Source organism: Falco naumanni, chromosome 3, assembly GCF_017639655.2.
Source record: "Falco naumanni isolate bFalNau1 chromosome 3, bFalNau1.pat, whole genome shotgun sequence".
NCBI lineage: Eukaryota > Metazoa > Chordata > Aves > Falconiformes > Falconidae > Falco > Falco naumanni.
In genome coordinates this window covers 31795983-31814510 of record NC_054056.1, presented here as the reverse complement: position 1 = coordinate 31814510, position 18528 = coordinate 31795983, and the positions used below count along the sequence as shown (strand labels likewise).

At 42.2% G+C, this 18528-nt stretch overlaps 1 protein-coding gene across 3 annotated transcripts in view; it reads right to left on the bottom strand.

The window, feature by feature from the left end:
• RNF152 (ring finger protein 152) overlaps window positions 1-18528 on the bottom strand; it is a 45430-nt gene that overhangs the window by 12052 nt on the left and 14850 nt on the right. The window contains exon 1 of one of the 3 annotated variants that reach the window (XM_040588209.1): window positions 1206-1441. The exons of the other annotated variants lie outside the window; for them this stretch is intronic. The gene's annotated coding sequence lies outside the window, so the exon portion shown is untranslated. Of the gene's footprint in view, window positions 1-1205; window positions 1442-18528 lie in introns of those variants that run through there. 3 annotated transcript variants of the gene reach the window in all.

The window sequence follows — 18528 nt, the reverse complement described above, 5'->3', positions numbered from 1 at the left end:
CTTCCTGCATGAGGGTTGGACTGACAGGATGAGAGACCTGACTGTTGTCCTAGGCCATCCCAAATGTGAAAATATCCCAGCACCAGGTTCCTCCCAATTTGCAAATAAACAAAATTTCCAGCATTCAAAGCATCCCAAGGGATGGTACTCAATTCTACAGCCCACTCTGAGCACACCACTTTCAGAGTCATTAGCACTTCTTCAGTTTTGTTGGCTGCTCTTAATTATGCCTGACTCACTCCTAAACCCCAGGGTGAGAGGCATTAAAAGCCAGTTTTTTCCACTGCCAAGTGAGAGACCCATTTGCCATTCAAACTGACATCAAGAGGAATGGGGGTGGGAGGGGTGGTGTGAAAAGAAATCTACCCCTCAGCCCCAGAATAAAAGCAGCATCAGTAGTTATTAATGACCAGGACATGTGGAGCAGGTGGTTGGCAAAGACGGATTTAGGCATTGCTTCCCTAACTTAATGTGAGGTCCCACGTTCAGTCACTCAAGCCAAAATCCCACAACCTTGCAGGAGGAGTTATAGGCATTAAACTCGCTCTCAGTAACAGCTTTTAAATGCAATGCAATATCTTCTTTCTAAGAGATTTTCATTTATGGCAACACAACGGTTCTGTGGCGTTTGAAATGCTGAGAGGCATGAAGCACCTGATCACTTAAATGACAAATTTTGCTCTCCTATTAGAGTCTTATGCTTCATCTGCCATTGATAGAATTTGCCTGATACCTGAAGAGAAACTTAATTAAAAGATTCTTCCCTCCCTCCCCTGAGGATTTGGTATTAGACTTAGAAAATACATCATCCAGAAAAAAAAGAAAAGTAATTTGAAATAAAGCTCAAATGCAGACGTTTCTCAATGATACAGGTCAGCGGGTGATTGAGTGGGAATCAGCTTGAATTAGTGTATTAAGACACCAGTCTATAATTACAGGAGAGTGCTACAGCTCTCTGAGGTCATTGAATAGGTTTTGATAAAACTAGGTCAAAATCTACCTGGCTCAAACAGGGGAGGAGAGAAAGGAATCAATACTCACACGTTCACACACTGACTATGCAATACAAAAACTGAAAACTCAATTTCACACTTAACTCAGCAAACAGAAGTCCTTCAAATGAGAGTTTTAACTGTTGCAACTCTGCTCTGTGCTCCCACCTCATACATCCCACCTGCTTAACATGCTGTGCACTCTGTACTCACCCCACGTGGCTTCCTGAGGATGTGATCCTGCAAGCCACATCACCGAACAGCTACCTTCACATGGCTGCTAAAAAAAGTGCAACAGACCTAAGGGAATCAAAATAATACATCCTTTTACACTGAAATAGATGTGATTAAGAAATAGGAAAATATTTTGTTAGAAGCCACACAACAAGAAGTAAGTAAATACTTCTCTTTCATAGACTATAAAGAAGTTGAATAAGGTCTGAAGGAGATTAGATGGGGCAGGGGTAGCTTTTTTCATCTTTCTACCTTTCTCCTGAAATCTGCTAAATGGGCAGCACAAGGGAGTAAAGCCCCCTCTTTATCAAAAGAAAAGGTGTAACAGAGTCCTAACGCAGAAGAACTGCTTCCAAGAGCTTATCTTCACGACAGTAGAAGACAGCAAACTAATATGCATCCTCAAGGTCAACTGCGATGTCATTTCCTAATGCAGACAAATTGTGATCTTCATGCATTTTCGGTCTCTGATAAGCACTACAGCTACTCCAGGTCATGGCACTGGTCATTCCGGTTTGCAGACTACACCAAAAGGAACTGGAACTGATCCAAAAGCTCCTTTCTTATTGGAAACTAATCATTCACCCTGTAACTCTGTCAGCTAGTAATATTAATACCACCCTTACTTAGTGAATTTTGGGAACGGTCCAACTCTCACTGCGACCAAGCCTGAACTGCATCCATATCGATGATTTCCTATTTCATGATTTATATCTCTGTCTTCACACCAGTACAATCCTCCAGAAGAGCTTTAGCAGGCTATAGTAGATAAATAATTTCTTCCTATACTTTTCCAAACCACATGTTTCTCGCCGTGACTATAAAGACTCCAGGAGCTCCAGTCCTGACAAGTTATGAAGTGCATGGCCTGACATTAGCCACGAAAGCTAATGGGAAGACACACGCTCAAGGTCAGTTGCACATTTACATAGTTAACACACTGTTCATCAATACAGAACGTCGTGCCAGCAGCCACAGGCAGATAAAGGGAATCGCTAAGTGCAGATGCCTTTGCTACCCTTGTACCACCCTGAAAATGTGTGACCTGAGGAAACATGATACAGCCTTCCCACAACAGCTGCAACTAAACAACTGGTGGCACATCAACTAACTCAACCAGCTACACAGCGTGACTCGAAGCCCCAGTACCACCAGAGAAAATTTCTGACTAGGGGTGAGACAACGGACATCAGGAGAAGCTCTCAGCTCTCTCCTTCATGCCCATGTACATGGACATCCCCGTGAGAGAAATGAGAAGACTCCCATGGATGGACTTCTACGATGAAGTCTAGAATAGAGTTGAGGGGATTTGCACCGAGTCTTTCCCCCATATGAACCGGCACCATTTGCAGACAAAAGTAGTTTCACAGCTAAGCAATGCGGAATTCTCAAGGGCAACCACCGAAACCGAGGTTAGCTCCACCACACCCCTCTCCAGTGGGCTGCGATAAATTACAGCTCTGGAAGACTGAGCTCAGAGCTGCTAGCCTCTGTGCTCTGGCAGCCATGCTGGGATGGGGACAGTAACTGGCTGCTCATATGCACAGGAAAATAAATTATTCTTGTCCATATCATGTGAAATCTACTGCGACTTTTCTTCACAGAGATGGTATTCAATTCCAAAAGCCACTCACCTTCTGTAGCTGCAAGAAGTTTATCAGACCTGCCAAGCTTTGTCAGGTTGTATTTCATTCTTTTTAAAGTAAGCTTCAAAGCTTGAACTAGACATCACCCATCATATTTCTGCCATTCAAAGTCTGGCTGCTTTTGATACATCCCGGTGTGAAAATAGTTTAACTAACAGTATACAGCATTTTTGCTGTATGGAGCGCAAATGCTCAGAAAGGACTGTGTTAAGCTACATCAGAGTAAAACAACCCAAATGAAGCAAACTGCTTTACCTCTTAATTTTGGGCCTAGTTCTGCAGTCCTTGCAATGTAAATCAGAACAAACTTAGAAAAAATAACTGGCTTAATGTTGCTAATGCTCAAGACTCCATCACAATCTTGATAGTATACAGTCATGGTGCATCCCAGGCTCACGGGATTATGGACGATCAATTCAGTACTCGGTAAAAATCAAGCTGCTAGCCTCATATTTCTGAAGAAAAGCCTGAAAACATGAACTTCAGAAGCCCCAAATCCCAGTTAGGTAGAACCCCTAAACTTCAGTCTCTGTCTTGCAAGCCAGTCTCATGATTTCTGCATGTGAGTTAGAGCTAACTAAAGAAATGTAGTTTTGAGGTGAACAAATTCATTGGCAGTTTCAGATCAAATTAAGCAAATACTTTCTCCTTAGGCAAAAATGGTCATTTCCATTAAAATGTCAGCTCATTGCAACATTCATTTCAATTCAACTGTTTTCTTTCAGAAGAAATTCATGAAAATGTAATGCAAAGGGCAAACAAAGCTTTTTGTACTGACTCTGTACCAATTTTTCTTCTGATGTGGTCAGCCACTGAGTGAGTCAGAAGTACCTCTTACTCATATCACTCTACTGCTGGATGTGGAATGCTTAAGTCTAGCAACACACCATGATTTCTTTACTTTTCCCAGTCTAGCAAAAGCAGATGAGATAAAAGCTCTCCAGCTATCAGCAGCAGTTTTGTAGCAGCATGTTTACAAAGCCACTTACTCAGCTTTTTTTGGTTGCTGGCTTAAAAAAAAATGACAATATGGGGCATTTTCAACATACAAGTCTCTTTTCATGATGCGATCGAACCCTGAAGAGGACTACATGTTTGAAAGGATTGCTGGTTTTTACAGGTGTTTCCTGCTAAGGATCTAAATGATCTTACTTTGAAAGGGCAGGTGGTTCAGGGATTTCTAAAAAAAGTCACACTCATCCCAATGATCTCCAGAGTATATCCCAAAATCATTAATTGCTTTTGAAGACTTACCTCAGGTACGCTTCATCACTTATTTCCAACATTTATTTCACCTTGAATGCTGTGTTCATTTTTGGGCCCCTCACTACAGGAAAGACTTTGAGGTGTTGGAGTGTGTCCAGAGAAGGGCAACGAAGCTGGTGAAGTGTCTAGAGAACAAGTCCTATGAAGAACAGCTGAGAGAACTGGGGTTGTTTAGCCTGGAGAAAAGGAGGTTCAGGGCGAGACCCTATTGCTCCTTACAACCACCTGAAAGGAGGTTGTAGCAACGTGGGTGTCAGTCTCTTGTCCCAAGTAACAAGTGATAGGACAAGAGGAAACGGCCTCAAGTTGTACCAGGGGAAGTTTAGATTGGATATAAAGAAAAATTTATTCACCAAAAGGGTTGTCAAGCAGTGGAACAGGCTGCCCAGAGAAGTGGTTGAGTCGCTATCCCTGGAGGTATTTGAAAGATGTGCAGACATGGTGCTTAATGATATGGGTTAGTGGTGGACTTGGCAGTGTTGGGTTAATGGTTGGACTCAATGATCTTAAAGGTCTTTTCCAACCTAAACAAATCTATGACTCTATTCCATGTAGCACCACACAGAACAGCAGTTAAGAACCAAAGAGATGTCTTAGGGACTGGTAAAAGAAAGGGGAACGGGTAAAAGTCTGTGTTGCCACTCTAGAAAGTGTTGCATTGGGAGAGATGATCTAAGAAGACACAGTGTGCATGCATACAGCTTTAAACACCTATGCAGGATTTGACCACGTTCCACTCAGTTGAGGTCTTTGTTCCATTTTTGCTATAGTATTACATTTGTGTGCCTTACAGTGGTGCACCGAACACTGGAAACGTCAATGCACGCAACCGAACCACTGCCAAAGGAACCACACTGAGTTGGCCCAGTGAGGATTTGGCCCATTGACAGAAAATCGGTGTTACAAAACAGATTCAAAAAATACCTCTTTTCTACTGCCAAAACAAGTTATCTGCTAGAATTAAGGAAAAAAAGTCAACTCTGGGCCCGAATTTGCATTGAAAATTGCCATGAACTACAACATCCCTTGCTTTTCAGCCAAAAGGTTTTCAGAATTATTTTGTTTACTGACATCACTGTTACTTTTTAGAGTTGAGTGTTTTCCTAACTTTGCTTAAGTGACTTCACTGTCAGTTGTCTTTCACTTTCATGATAACTGCTTTTGGATTTTTGCCAGCCACAGAAATGATCAAAATATTTCACTAAATCAAGACATAAAGAAAAAAATACTTCATATTTTGCTGAGTAACAGCATGGATTGGAAAAAATCATTTGCTATTCTTTAAACCACTTCTTCATATACTGTGCTCTGCATTTTGTAAGCAGTGAAGTCTCTGCCAGGTTTTTTCACACTGAGTTTGCAGAACACCTGCCAGAGTGAGGTCTTTGCCAATAAACAAGGTCTTTAAGTATTACGACAATTTAAAAAATAATGTAATGATCAATACAAATAATTAGCACTATTATTATTACTAACATCCATCCTCTTTGGTCTAAGCTCTCAACTTCTGGAGCAGCTGCCTCTAGAAAAGAGGGCATGAAGAGAGCAAGTCCCAGCAGGTGGCACTCCAGAATATAAAGCATTAAGCACCAGTTCTGCTCGGCTGTCCCACTAGCTTGGCTTTAGCACCCTTCAGGAGGTTTGGTTTAGGATGACGGTTTCCACCTTCCCGCTCCCAAACAGCAGGGCCAGATGCTGCCAGTCTCAGCTTTTAGCACCGTAAGATTATCCTGGTGCTGGATGGGATGCATCAGCAAGGGGAGATGCGCCTTGTGCAGTCACTTCTAAAAGCAAGTAGGGTACCGGCACACCCCAAGCACTGAGCTTGAGCTCATTACCTGCTCCCTGACTGAGGGCAGAGCTCCCTCAGGGCAGCTAGAGCTGCTTCCCCACATTGTGCTTGGAGAGGTGGCAGCATCTTACCGCCTCCCACCACTCTTCTACACTCCTCCAACCAAGCAGCAAGCAGGGATATAGCTGAAATAATGCTAGCTTTCATTGCTTTAAGACAGGACCAACAACAAAAAACACACCCTAACGATTAGGAAACCAGTTTCCCTTCTGTTTATTTTTAGCTATGCCCTACACACACAGCTACAGCTACAGTGTTCACCTGCACGGCTAGGAAGCGTCACTACAGATGGTTCCTTGAGGTGTGGTGAAGACTCCCACCCTCTGAGCCTTCTGCCTTGCCCAACACTTGCACTCCTCCCACAGCAAAGTCAGCCAAACCGACACTTCTTCCAACCAAACACTGACTGTCAGGAAAGCCTCTGTCTAGTACTAGCCTTGTCCGCCAGAAGAAATAAACCCACCTCAAAGAGCTGTGGCTCATCTGACCTTTGCAACTCTCATCCAACTGTAAGGGCAATTGCTTGTTTTGCTCTGTCTAGAAACCCTCCCAATCCTTCCGTCTTCAAACTGAGGCCCCCAAAACACTGTGCAACCTAGGGGAGATAGGAGGTACCCTTAAACCTAGGAAGATGGTGCTATTCTCTTAGAAACTGAAATTTTAAAGAAAAACTGTGGAACCCAGATGTTTTTTCCAACTCTAGGCATCAAGCATAGCAGTCAGCATTTAGAAGTAATGAGTTGGCTCAGTTGACAAAGATGCAATTCCCATATCATTGTCCCCTGGAAAAGTTTAAAACACTGAAGGTCATACAACTGGGTGGAAGAAAAGCCTGCATTTTTATCAGAAGTCTTTATGAATTACCTGTTGTCCATACAGATATGGACAATAATCAGCCCTCTTACCAGAAGTGCAAGTATTTACTTCTTAAATTCCCCTTAAAGGCAAACCTGTATCGTGGGATCCATCTGCTCATGTGGAAATAGCAGAAAAGATGTGTCAGAAAGTAATTTCCTTTTCTCTCCTGTATATGTCAGTGGATCACTGGCATTCCCTGGCCCCTTGAATTAACCCCAAATATAAATAGACACTAAACTGGAAAAGTTTACGGTCATCTCTGTGGATATGAGCAACACACAAACCACATTAAAACCAAGCAATGCGCCCTTCTTGCAGCGGGAGGTCCACAATCAATGCCACATGATATCCATAGTGTTTTAGGAAATTAATTTATATCTAGAATTCCAAACTCATTTCCTCACAAGCAATAAACACCTACCTTTTTTCTTGATGGTTCACTAACATCACCCACTGAAAGAGGTATGATTCTTTTCAAGGTTTACGTACTATATGCACTGGACAAAAGTTTACACAGTATGTTTTTAGCGCAAGTATCTTTTAACACACAAAGATGGGCTGATGGCATGAAAAGAAGAATGGGGCAGCTGTTGTTGCTCACTCTGCCTTCCTAGCTGCTATCCCAATGTGGATTTGGTTCATAAAATATTCACCTGTGGAAAAGCAAGTCATGGAGCATAACTGTAACCCATACCAATCTTAACACTGAGCAGCAATGAAGCGTGTAACTGCCTGGTGGTTATCATGAGACCTCAGAAATATCTCCAACTTCGCAAGTTGCACAGTTGCTGTTAGGAACTTATTTGGATCTGCTTTTTCGATGGATCTCCCTGAACAGATGCATGGATGCTCTCCTTGATATTCCACCCACCTGACTAGGAAGCAGAACTAAGGGGTGCCCAGGCTGCAGTATTCTCCTCGCTATTAGGTACAACAAACCGCCTATCTCTAATGAGCAACCTCTCTTGATAGAGGAGACTGCAATTAGTGTGGACTCTTGGGAGCTTTAATGTTTCCAAGCAGCAAAATGTAGACAACTGCATTGTAAGTGGCTCAGAAAGGCATGCAAAATTCTCCAGCACTGACTAGTCAATAGATATGAAAAAGGTCAATCCCTTTGTAATATCTGAACTTTAATTTAGAAGAAAATATCATATATTTAATGGAGGTGGGGGGCTAAAGAGGGAAGGAACGTTAGAACGAAAGCTTGTTGCTTTAAAGATGATCATTCTATCCACCTATATTCTTTTTTTAGCTTGATTTTCACAAATGAGCTCAGATTTTGCAAGTACACTTTCAGGCTCCTCAAAATAAGAGTGCAGGTGCAAAACACAGGTGCTAAATGTGAGTAGTACAACGATATGAACACAGGCATTCAAATTTTTTTAAAGGAAAAAAGTCATTAAATATCTGATTGCATAACCTCTCTAAAGAAAGCAGTAAAAGTCACTGAAATGCACAGGCCTTTATGATGGAAAAATGTTAGTGTATATTATTTAAAAATACACAACAGAAATGAGCACAAGTGCTAGAAAACAAGACCTTTAAAGGAGTGAACAGAAAAATTCCAACGCAGCATGATATCCTGATTCAAAATTACACGTGTACAGGCTACAGCCACCTCTGTGTCTCCCTTCATTTGAAAAAGCAACAGTTTTATAATCTTATTAAAGGACAAAGTTGTAGATTCTTATCATTTCATTAAATTGCCAGTGCATGATCTTTTAATATTTTTGTTCTTGTTTCATAACCACCCATTAACATAAAAAGCTAAGAGTTTCTCCATTGGACCCCACAGAGGAGTTTCAGCCAGCAGAGAAAGCAGTAGCACAGGAATGTAACCCTATAATGTTGGAAAAAACAAGTCAGGTTCCTCAGAATATGAAGGGTTTTTTTCCTATAGCTCCTCCAAGGGCTACAACAGTAAAGTTCCTGTAGTTGTGAGGTCGTGTTTCCATTGCCCTTCACCAAACACCACGGCTCATTTTTGGGTCACGCTGACCCCAAACAAGTGGACATAAGGAAGAAAGCAAACACATCACGAAACTTCAACCTTTCTTTAAATAAATCCTCATTACTAAGGCAAGACCGTAAGCAGCCAGCTCTAGCTCGCTCACATCTTCTTGTGTTACAGATGTGGCTCCATCAGAAGAGAGAAGACCTGGACTATAAATCAGGACTCCAAGAGGGAAGTTCGTGTGAGGGTTTTTCCTTAAACTTTTTTTGAACATGGGCATAATATCCTCTTAAAATGCACATTCCTTTACCAAAATCATTCTCACTGGTTTACCTTGCTCTTTTGCAAGGATGCTCATGAACACCAGTATGATAGCATGAAATTTATTTTATCTATGAAAATAATTAAAAATTTACATAGGAGTTTAAAAAAATATCACAAGGACTTTGCAGGTGGATAAAGACTTTTTTAAAAGCCTCATTTCTTTAAAGCTGTGAAAACCAGCCTGGGTCCAGTCCTGCCAGTATCTCTTTGTGCCTGTATCTCTTTGTGCCCACAACCCCTCCACACAAAGCAGTTCCATTGAGCTGGGCAAAGCCTCTTTCACAGTAACTGTTCTCAAGAACAGAACTGGGACAGACTTGCCCAGAAATCCTTCTGGTGGAGAACAGGTCACCCCACAAGCAGTCCTGCTTCCCCCAAATGCCAATGTATGTGACATGCTCTGTTTGAGAGGAAAGCCTCACTCTTCCCAACCTTTAGATAAAGAACAGGGAGGCTAAATCTCAAAACATGCAGGAAAAAAAAAACCAACTTTCAAAAAATGCAGCTGATCTGCTGGATTTTTAAGATCACCTCAAAATCATCCTGACATGCCCTAGATTTTCTGATCTCTTCTAAAGTTCCCTTTCAATCGCTATTACTTGCGTTTTCTGTGGAAGTCACACAAACAGGGAGAGTGGCAGCTTGCAAGAAGTTGTAAGCTAAAAGGCAGAAGACTGTGAAATTGAGAGAAGTTTCTATACACTTGAAGACTTTGAGGAGGGTCAGGGTTTTTTCCTGAGAGGGGGTTGCTAATTAGCCAACATAACAGCAGCAACAGTGTTCTTGTAAAAACAGCTCACTGCTCATTAAAACCAAGTTTAGGAGCAATACAACTTCACTGAATTCTCACCAGTTTTCTATGACTGACCAGCTTCTGTCTTCTAGGCATGCTCAAACTTCACACACTGATGCATCTCCTACTCCACAAACTGATGACACATCAGTCTGTTCAATCAACACAACTCCAGTATTTTTGTTGATTTCTACTTTAAGAAGGGAATCTACTCCAGAAAGTAAAATCTGAAGTCTGAAGAGTACTTTATTACTGTTCCCGGTCTAGCTCCATTCCACAATTCAGAAATCTTTATGCTAGACCAACAAGAGAAGTCTCCTCAGGCAAATCAAATCATCATCTCCTACTTGCTGTACTTTGAACTTACAACAAATTCCAGTATCCACTTATTACTGCAGGGAAAGCCCCTAAAAAATGGTATTTTGCACTTGCAAATTAAGCCAAGATGCTAATTTAAAATAAAATTAGAGAAAAGTAAGTTTTAATGCAGGTTTCAAGTGAATGCCTTATGAATGGAATGAAATGAACAGCTATGTCACCTGTACTAAGGGAATTGCTGCCTTTCTGCTAAAACCTGGAAATTTGGCAACCCATTTTGAGAACTGTGAAATGCTGCTTATACCAGCTCGAGGTACTTGCATACAGCGACCCATGTTCCCATTCTCCAGCAGGGATTGGGTTTCCCAGCTAGATTGCATCTCCCATAACCACAGTGCAACTCAACATGAAAAGAGGAGATGGAAGCCAGCCATAAAGCCAAGCCCGGAGGGAAGAATGGGAAAACAAAGTATGCTAATTACAGTTCCCATGGGAGATGGTGCTAGCATTCCTAAACCTAACTCTTCAGTCCCGTTTTCAGCGAAAGGAGATTTCAGGGTTTTTTTCCCCTCCATAAAATAAACTAGTGAACTTTGACAAAATTAGGATGCAGAAGAAGCTTCTAGAAGGCAATACAGGACGAATCTTCACACCAGCTGTAAAACCAACTGAAAAGGCAAACAGCTTCACCTTTTTACCACTTAGAGGTTAAGCAGGAGGGATTTTTCTGCTCCAGGAACATTCTTGAGGCTTTGTAGCAATATAACCCTGACTCCATCCTTCAGCACACAATTCTTTCCATTTTTCAGTTTAAAAGAAAACTACTACACAGGGCCAGATCTCTAAACCCTTGTTCATCAAAACCATTCAAGGCTTTAGCCAGGTTGCACCGGCATGACAGAAAGACTTTGATCTACAGTCTTCACAGTAGTGCCCCAGTGCTCGACACTGAAGTGAAACGGAATTAGAGGGGCTCACAGCTTCTGGATGCTGCAAGCACCCCACTTCCTCAGATTGATAACATCTCATCCTCAAATTTGAACATAAATGGGTCTGGGCTTAGCAATGCAACAAGACAGCCAAAACACAGGACCCCATTCAATGTGAGGGGAAGCAATCCCTTTCATAACCTCCAGATCCCCATGTAAGTTATTGCAATGAAAAAAACCCATGATTCAGAGAATTAGGTACAAACAATCTAGCCTGATGAAAAAACTCATTATTTCAACACAATTCAATAATCTGAAATATCAGTGGTGCTGATTACCTGCTATCTTCAATGGCCCCTTGTTCTCCTCCTTACTCTGAAAAAAAGCTATTCTGAGCTGCAATACAACTGAAGGAGCAATGAATGTGTCGAGCATGGGTCTATCACAGGGCGGTTCACCTACATGAGGGGCTGGCTTATGAATTGCAGCAATCTCTCCAAGAGGTGGCTAGAATTCACTTTCCTCAGGGCAGAACCTCAGGCAGAAGAAAAATTCTGCAGATAGTCCCACACCACTCTCAACAGTGCCTCAAAGGGATCTGGGGAAGGTAACTAAGAAGTCTGTTGACTGCAAGCTTAAGTTCTGAACAAAGATTACATCAGCATCAGTCAAAAATATAAGGGGTACTACTTAAGAAAAAGTGTAAAGACACCTAGTTGCAATACTGGGTCTGTGATCTGCCGTTCAGAAAGCATCTGTCTATTGCACTGGGGACAAACATCTGAAATATTAACACTGTCATTATTGGCCTCAGCTTTACCTGCATCAGGAAGATCTCAGCTGGGCTAAGTTTACCTTCAAACAAGTCTTCCATCCAAATTAATCTGCATTCAACAGGGAAGGACTTCCCCAAGCCACATGCCAGTGGCAGGCTCAGTGAATCCACACAAGAACCTGGGTATGCTCACAGCAGAAGGAAACTTTCATTCACTAAGGGTGAATCTGATAAAATGGTAATATTCTTTTCCCTTTTCTCAGATGAAAGAATTTTAAGTACCAGCAATTTCAGTAGCTCAGCAGAGCTCCACCAATGCCTCCTGCTGACCCCATTCAACTTTGAAGTGCATAATTCAATATTCAGGTCAGAAAGGAAAAGTGAGTATGAGGGGAAGGCAGAGACCTGGTTTCCTGTCCCTGCTCCAATGAATGTTTAATTATTTTATATTAAAAATTCATTTGGAGAAGGGCTAGAATCCAGGCAGTCTAATGGGTTTACCTGTGGAGAGGAAAAGATCCACGATCAAATGCTGCCAGACAAAGGTGGGAGCTCAGTCTTAGCTTCCTTCAGGCTGAGCATCAGACCTAACTCAGAGAGCGCAACCGCTAACTCGTTCACTGCTTACACCTCAGTAGACATTACCTAACTCCAGAAAGGAATAAAAAGGAGCAGTTCAACATATCTTCCCAGTACAGAAAGAGGGCTACCGGCTTAAAAGACCTCCTCTTGATTCTCCCTTGTTGTAGCCAGCTCATGTGTCTCCTTATTTGGGATGTCAGCTTTTGCAAATCCCACTCTTGGGCCAGCTTTTCTCCTGGCATTGCACCAGAAGCAGTGCCTGCAAGTTTGGTACTGCAGTACTTCAGGTCTTTTGTGGATCTACTCTGTGGAAAATGTTCCTGAGTTGCTTTGGTGTTTTGAAAACTCCGAGCTGTGCAATTGACATTGCAAATGACAGCCAACCCAAATGAGCTAAACGCTGAACATCAAGAGCTACACATGCTCCCTTCCACTGCCTCCCCTCAACCAAAAAAAGGTGACACGGTGCAGGCATACAAATACGCAGATAGTCACATCTGAAGAGTCAGTCAATACCAGAGTCCCAGTGCAATGGAGCTTTCAGAGGTATTTCACAAGCAGAAGGAAAAAATCAGCAAGTAAATTATCTGTAGCAAACAGCTCACATGCAGGTAGTTTTTGATTTAATACTTCTCAGAAACAGGGCAACCTAGCAGATTTTCTTGCCAGTGAAGGAAGCCCTCCAAACAATCACAATGCCAGACAAGGATTTAAAAGGGTGGATGGAAGGAGGCTTCTCTTTGCAGAAATCAGAAGCTGCACCTCCTGTGTGAACAGGAAGCCACCACCCTGAAGGCAAGACCCAGGCTGGTGTGAAGTGGGAGCCAGGATGGGGACTTGCTGGGCTGCCTGCCCGCCCAGGCACAGCCAAGGCAACCAGCATCACATCAGCTAGCGGAAGGGATGGTGGAAAGCTCTGGTGAAAAACCTACCCTAAGGATGGCCACCTTCTACCCGACACTGGGTATGTCTTTTAAAAGCAAAGCATGTGCGACCATGCCTCCATCCCAGCAACACGTGTCCAGCCACAGCAAATGTAACAATAATTCATTTTCTAAACAAGGTGCTTGATTATTTTTTTTTTTACTATTTTTCATGATTCCTCGTTCAGCAACTGGCACCAGCATTGCCTTCAGCAAAAGCCACATGTAAAGGAAGACATCCCAAGCAGGTTTCCCTGTGTGACATGAGGGTAGACAGAAGGGGAATTTCCTTTACTTTCTAGAAGTAGATGAACTCCCACTGAATATTTAATTCAGACTCTAAGCTATTTTCACCAATCACTTGAAAGTTACATAATTATCCCATTTAAAGAAACCTAGCAATTATATTTTGTATCCCCCCCCAGCAGCTATTGCACTTGTGACAATATTCATCTTGTCCATGATGACTATTATCTGCTATATAAATATTGATGATCTGAGTAATTGCTGTTCTGTACATATGCTTCTCACCGATATAAATTTCTCTGCCTGAAGTAGACTGCTGACAAAGTGCTCTCCTCCTTTTGCATGGCAATGAAACATTACTGGAGGTGCCACTGAAAGTTGTTACTCGGGGCAGGGGTGGGGGCAGGGGGGGAGAGAAAAAAGCAGCGAGAAAAAAAACAACCTTTGGAGAGGGGAATGCAGTGATGTTTGCCTGGACTGGGAAGAGTGAATAGTCCCAAAGATCAACAAGTTAGCTAAGCTGGTATTCAGGCAGCTTAAGTTTAGCTTAGGCTGTGCCAACACCAGGCGCAGCTCAAAGGGAAAGAACTGCTCTGGACTCAACGCTGGCCACCAGCGCTAAGCTGGGCATGCCACGCTCTTGGGACATGGCATGTACAACATGCACATTGTACCCACCCAGTGGTCCACTGGTGACGGGGGCTACTTTTTTGGATCAAAACCCAACCAGAAACACAAGCCAGTTTTGTACCGGAGGAAGAACACCAAGCTGAACACTATGCCGGGACAGAGGCCCAGTGTCACCCCGTAACCTTTGCCAGCGCACAGCCACCGTGTCACACAAAAGCAAAGCTGGTCTTGAGGCATCCAATACCCATTCATAGACATCACAGGCATACAACATAGCACTGCTTCAAACTCTTTTCACCGGTTAAACGCGTTTGCTCGGCAGACTTTGTGACCAGTCAGGTAGTCCTCTGTCTTCCTGCAGCTGCCAGAATTCACTAAAAACACCCCACTGCACGTCTTGGCTAATCTGATCATATTGCCCCATGGTCGGGCAGCACAAAGACCCAGTTTTGACAGACGGAGCCCTCCCACAGGCACACCGCCTCACAATTCCAGGCTTGCAGTGTGCCTCTGGACTTTAAACAGTCAACAGTATATGAGAGATGAAGGCTTTCCCTCAGTGGACACAACCTTTCTACAATATAAAACCTGAGAGTCTGAACCTCAACAAAATTGCCCCTCTGGAAATACAGGTCAAGAGAGGAAGATTTTTTCAGCCAGATAAAGTAAAAGGCAAAGTTTATACTGAAAGAGTTTCCTTGTAGAAATACTCTTCTTCTAAGGTCTCTACCCATCATTTAGAGTATCTGGAAACAAACACTGGACAAAGACTTTTTTTTAATTAAAAAAAAAAAATCTTTGTAACTTACATAGCTACGGAAATGAAAAGGAAACGAAAAATCTGCCTGATTTACATCTGTGTTACTGAAGATTAATTAGAGAGGGTACAGAGATGATGCAGAAAGCAGCAGGAGAAAAGACACTGGACTCCCTACGGCAGCTGGAGCCCAGGGCAGGAACAAGAGGTGGGCAGGGACAGGGACAGAGAGAGCAAGGGCGAATACAGATAACATGTGAGCAATGTTTGGAGTGCCGGGAGGTGGAGAGGAAGGAACTGAATCTTTGTAATAAGCAAAAGAAATAACAGACTGGAAGTCTTACTTTCTCTGTTGCCCTGTTCAAACAACTACATAATAAGTCATTATACATAATCACAGCAGCCACTAATTTTTATATATATATTACATGCACATGAACAGACACAGTGAAAGTAGTTACTACGCACTGATACAACTGATCTTCTCCCTGCAACACTGAGTGTTAAGCCACCTGTCTGTTCAGCGTGGCCCTCGTCATATAAATTCCCCTCCTACTTTGTGCAGCTTCTTTACTTCCCCCATAATTTCTACAATGCTTTGGGGTTTAATAAGTTACAATCTCTAATGACAACTGCTGCACATCTCTGAATCTTGAAGGGAAGTTGCTTCCAGCAGAAAATTAAAGGTTGAACTCTTACCAGTAACTCTGGGCATGCTTAACTAATACTAAGCCACATAACATAGTCTAATTAGTCCAACAGGTCTTTTTAAAAAAAAATCCACATGACCTCACTGTCAGTTCTTCTACTGAGTCATTCTGGAGACCAGTTGAAACAGAGCCCTGCATAATTCTCTGCCATCAGCAGCGCACTGCGTTAACTGATGTGCACTGGATTCCAACTACAATAACCAGGTAATCCTTACCCTTTCCACTCTGCCTTTTTTTTCCCCCTTCTGTTTTTAAGACAAGACACATGTAGCAGCCTCCAGCAAGTATCCAATCTTACCTACATGGACTCCTATGCTTCCCAGACTTACTCTGCAGATTAGTTATAACACACAATACATGCACATGGAATGCTCTATTACTAATGCAAATTATTTTGCATGGAAACACAAAATGCAGGTGGCCAAGTCACTAACTGCCCAATTCACAAGCACAGACAGCGCTCTCAAGCTTTTACATGCATATTAATTTGGATGCAGTGAAATGTACCCGTAACTTTGAAAGTCCTGTTGAAACACACTTAAAGAGCATGACTCAAATCTTAAGTGTTCACATTCCTGAGTCACTAAAAAGTAAAATCGAATTTCCATCAAATAATACTCTATTTTCTAGGTAGTTATTAATTCCATGCTTCACTCTGAAATCACAGTCACCTAACTGCTAAAGCTATGCCTGTTTGACATACCTTTTCCTCCACAGCAATGTCAATCTGGAGTGTAAAGAAATACAACCTCCACCTACCACAGCTTCGTTGCCAAATTTTCCTAGAGAGGATATAAAACTGCGGTATTACCACCTCAGTGTGTTTTCATCAAGAGAATAGTTAGTTTCACCACATCTGTGCCAAATTCACTATGTCCACAAAAAGAAATGCTTTGCTGGGTTTGTTTCCCACTAAAGTATCTCTCGTGGAGCTGTGCAAATGCAATTTCACTATAAAAATAAATTCAGTGGAGTTAATAATTTCTTGCACTGGGCACATGGCCATCTATTTTCATTGCTTCCAAACATCCCCTGCACTCTTAAGACCTAGGAAGCCAGCGCTGTGTGGACTGCAGGACACTGCTTCTCTAGCTCTTTCTGATTTGCATCAGCTTTCCTGGACAGAGCAAGGGTTGCAAGATGGTGTTTGTGACTCCCAGATGCCAAGCACCCTTTCTTAGTAGGTAAGGGCAGGTGGATGCTACGTTTGCCCTCCTCTGCTGGTGTGAGATCTGTGAGCCATGCAGCTGCAACTAAGGCACAGCGGAAGGACTCTTAAGCATCCTCAAAGTGCCACAGAGACCTGTACAGACTGAGGAGGTGCAGCACCCCTACTAGTCTTTCCCTTTGCTAGGACACAACTATTTTGCACCAGCTTTTCACAGGAAAGGCATTCACAGGAAGAGATTTTGCCAACACCTGGAGGTTTCTGCTCTACCAAGCTACAAAATCCAGCCAAAAGACTGACAGAAAATGTATGAACACTATTCTAATCAAATTTATTTACATTATGCACTTCTGAAACAAAATACCAGGTACCAAATATATCAAATATACAAATATATACCAAATATATCAAATATATCAAACCTAATAAGCAGTTGAGATTCCAAGCAATCTCTTGAAATTGCTACACCTACAAATTTCTTTCTTCTAGCCTTTTGGTTGCAGAAGGTAAGGTGCCAGCAATCTATCTTAGAACAAGAGCTGATTAAATGGGCACATTTACCAAAAAAGTAATACAATACAGTTCACAAACTGGTTTGTTTACCAAGGAAACTTGTTCAGCAGTTTCCTTTTATGTAGCATTAAAGAACAGCAACTTGTATTTCTTCTGTTTATGATTTTTGTAGTGGCCCAAGTCATTTTCTTCAGCTAACGCCTAGGCAACTCCTAGTTTTCACTTCAAGAATATTCCAAGAATATTAAAGCTCCAGAGAGTCTAAAAACATGTATCCTTACAAACAAGAATAACCCAAACTTCCTATATGCACTACAACCATATCACAGCTCTCTTTTCAGATGAAGCTGACCTTGAAAAACTTTAAAAATGTATTAAAATAACACCAGTAGTGAATGCAGAAGTGTTCTGAGGAGGAATAATAGTGGTGAATCCTTTTTGTAATCATCTGCAAACACTGAAGGTTTCATGTTGTTCTGGTTCTTTTTCTTCTGCAGTATAGCTCAACTGGTTTAAACAATCCCCCCCAATCTTTGCCAACATGGGAGAAAAGAGGAAGAGCTGGTGCAAAATACTGTTCCTTTTGGGCAGTTCAGTCCTTTCAGTGCTCTGGTTTGTAGGTTTCTGCCTGCCTGGAGGGGCTCCAAATGGAGAACACTGATGGGATGCACTGGAGGTCACAAAACACTGCCAGGAATCGGTTACAGACAAGAAAGATGCACTAAAGAAGTAAAAGAAACAAAACCCCAAATAAACTAGCACCTCCCTTATGTTACTTTTTTTTGTTGTTTTTCTTTTTTGCTTCTTGCCTGCAATTGGAAAAGTGGCAAGAAAAGAAAATAAAAAGTTAATGTGATCATCGAGGTAGTTAATTAATCCATGATTCCCCAACAGCTTTGAAAAGTACTGTCAAGGATTCTCGTCTCTTGGAAAAGACACATTTATATCACACGGAAGCTCAGAATTTCTGTCATGTGTGACATTACTGAAACACTCAAAGATGGCTTCATCCACCTAGATGACTGCATGCGTTTCTCGCATCCTCTCCACTGGAT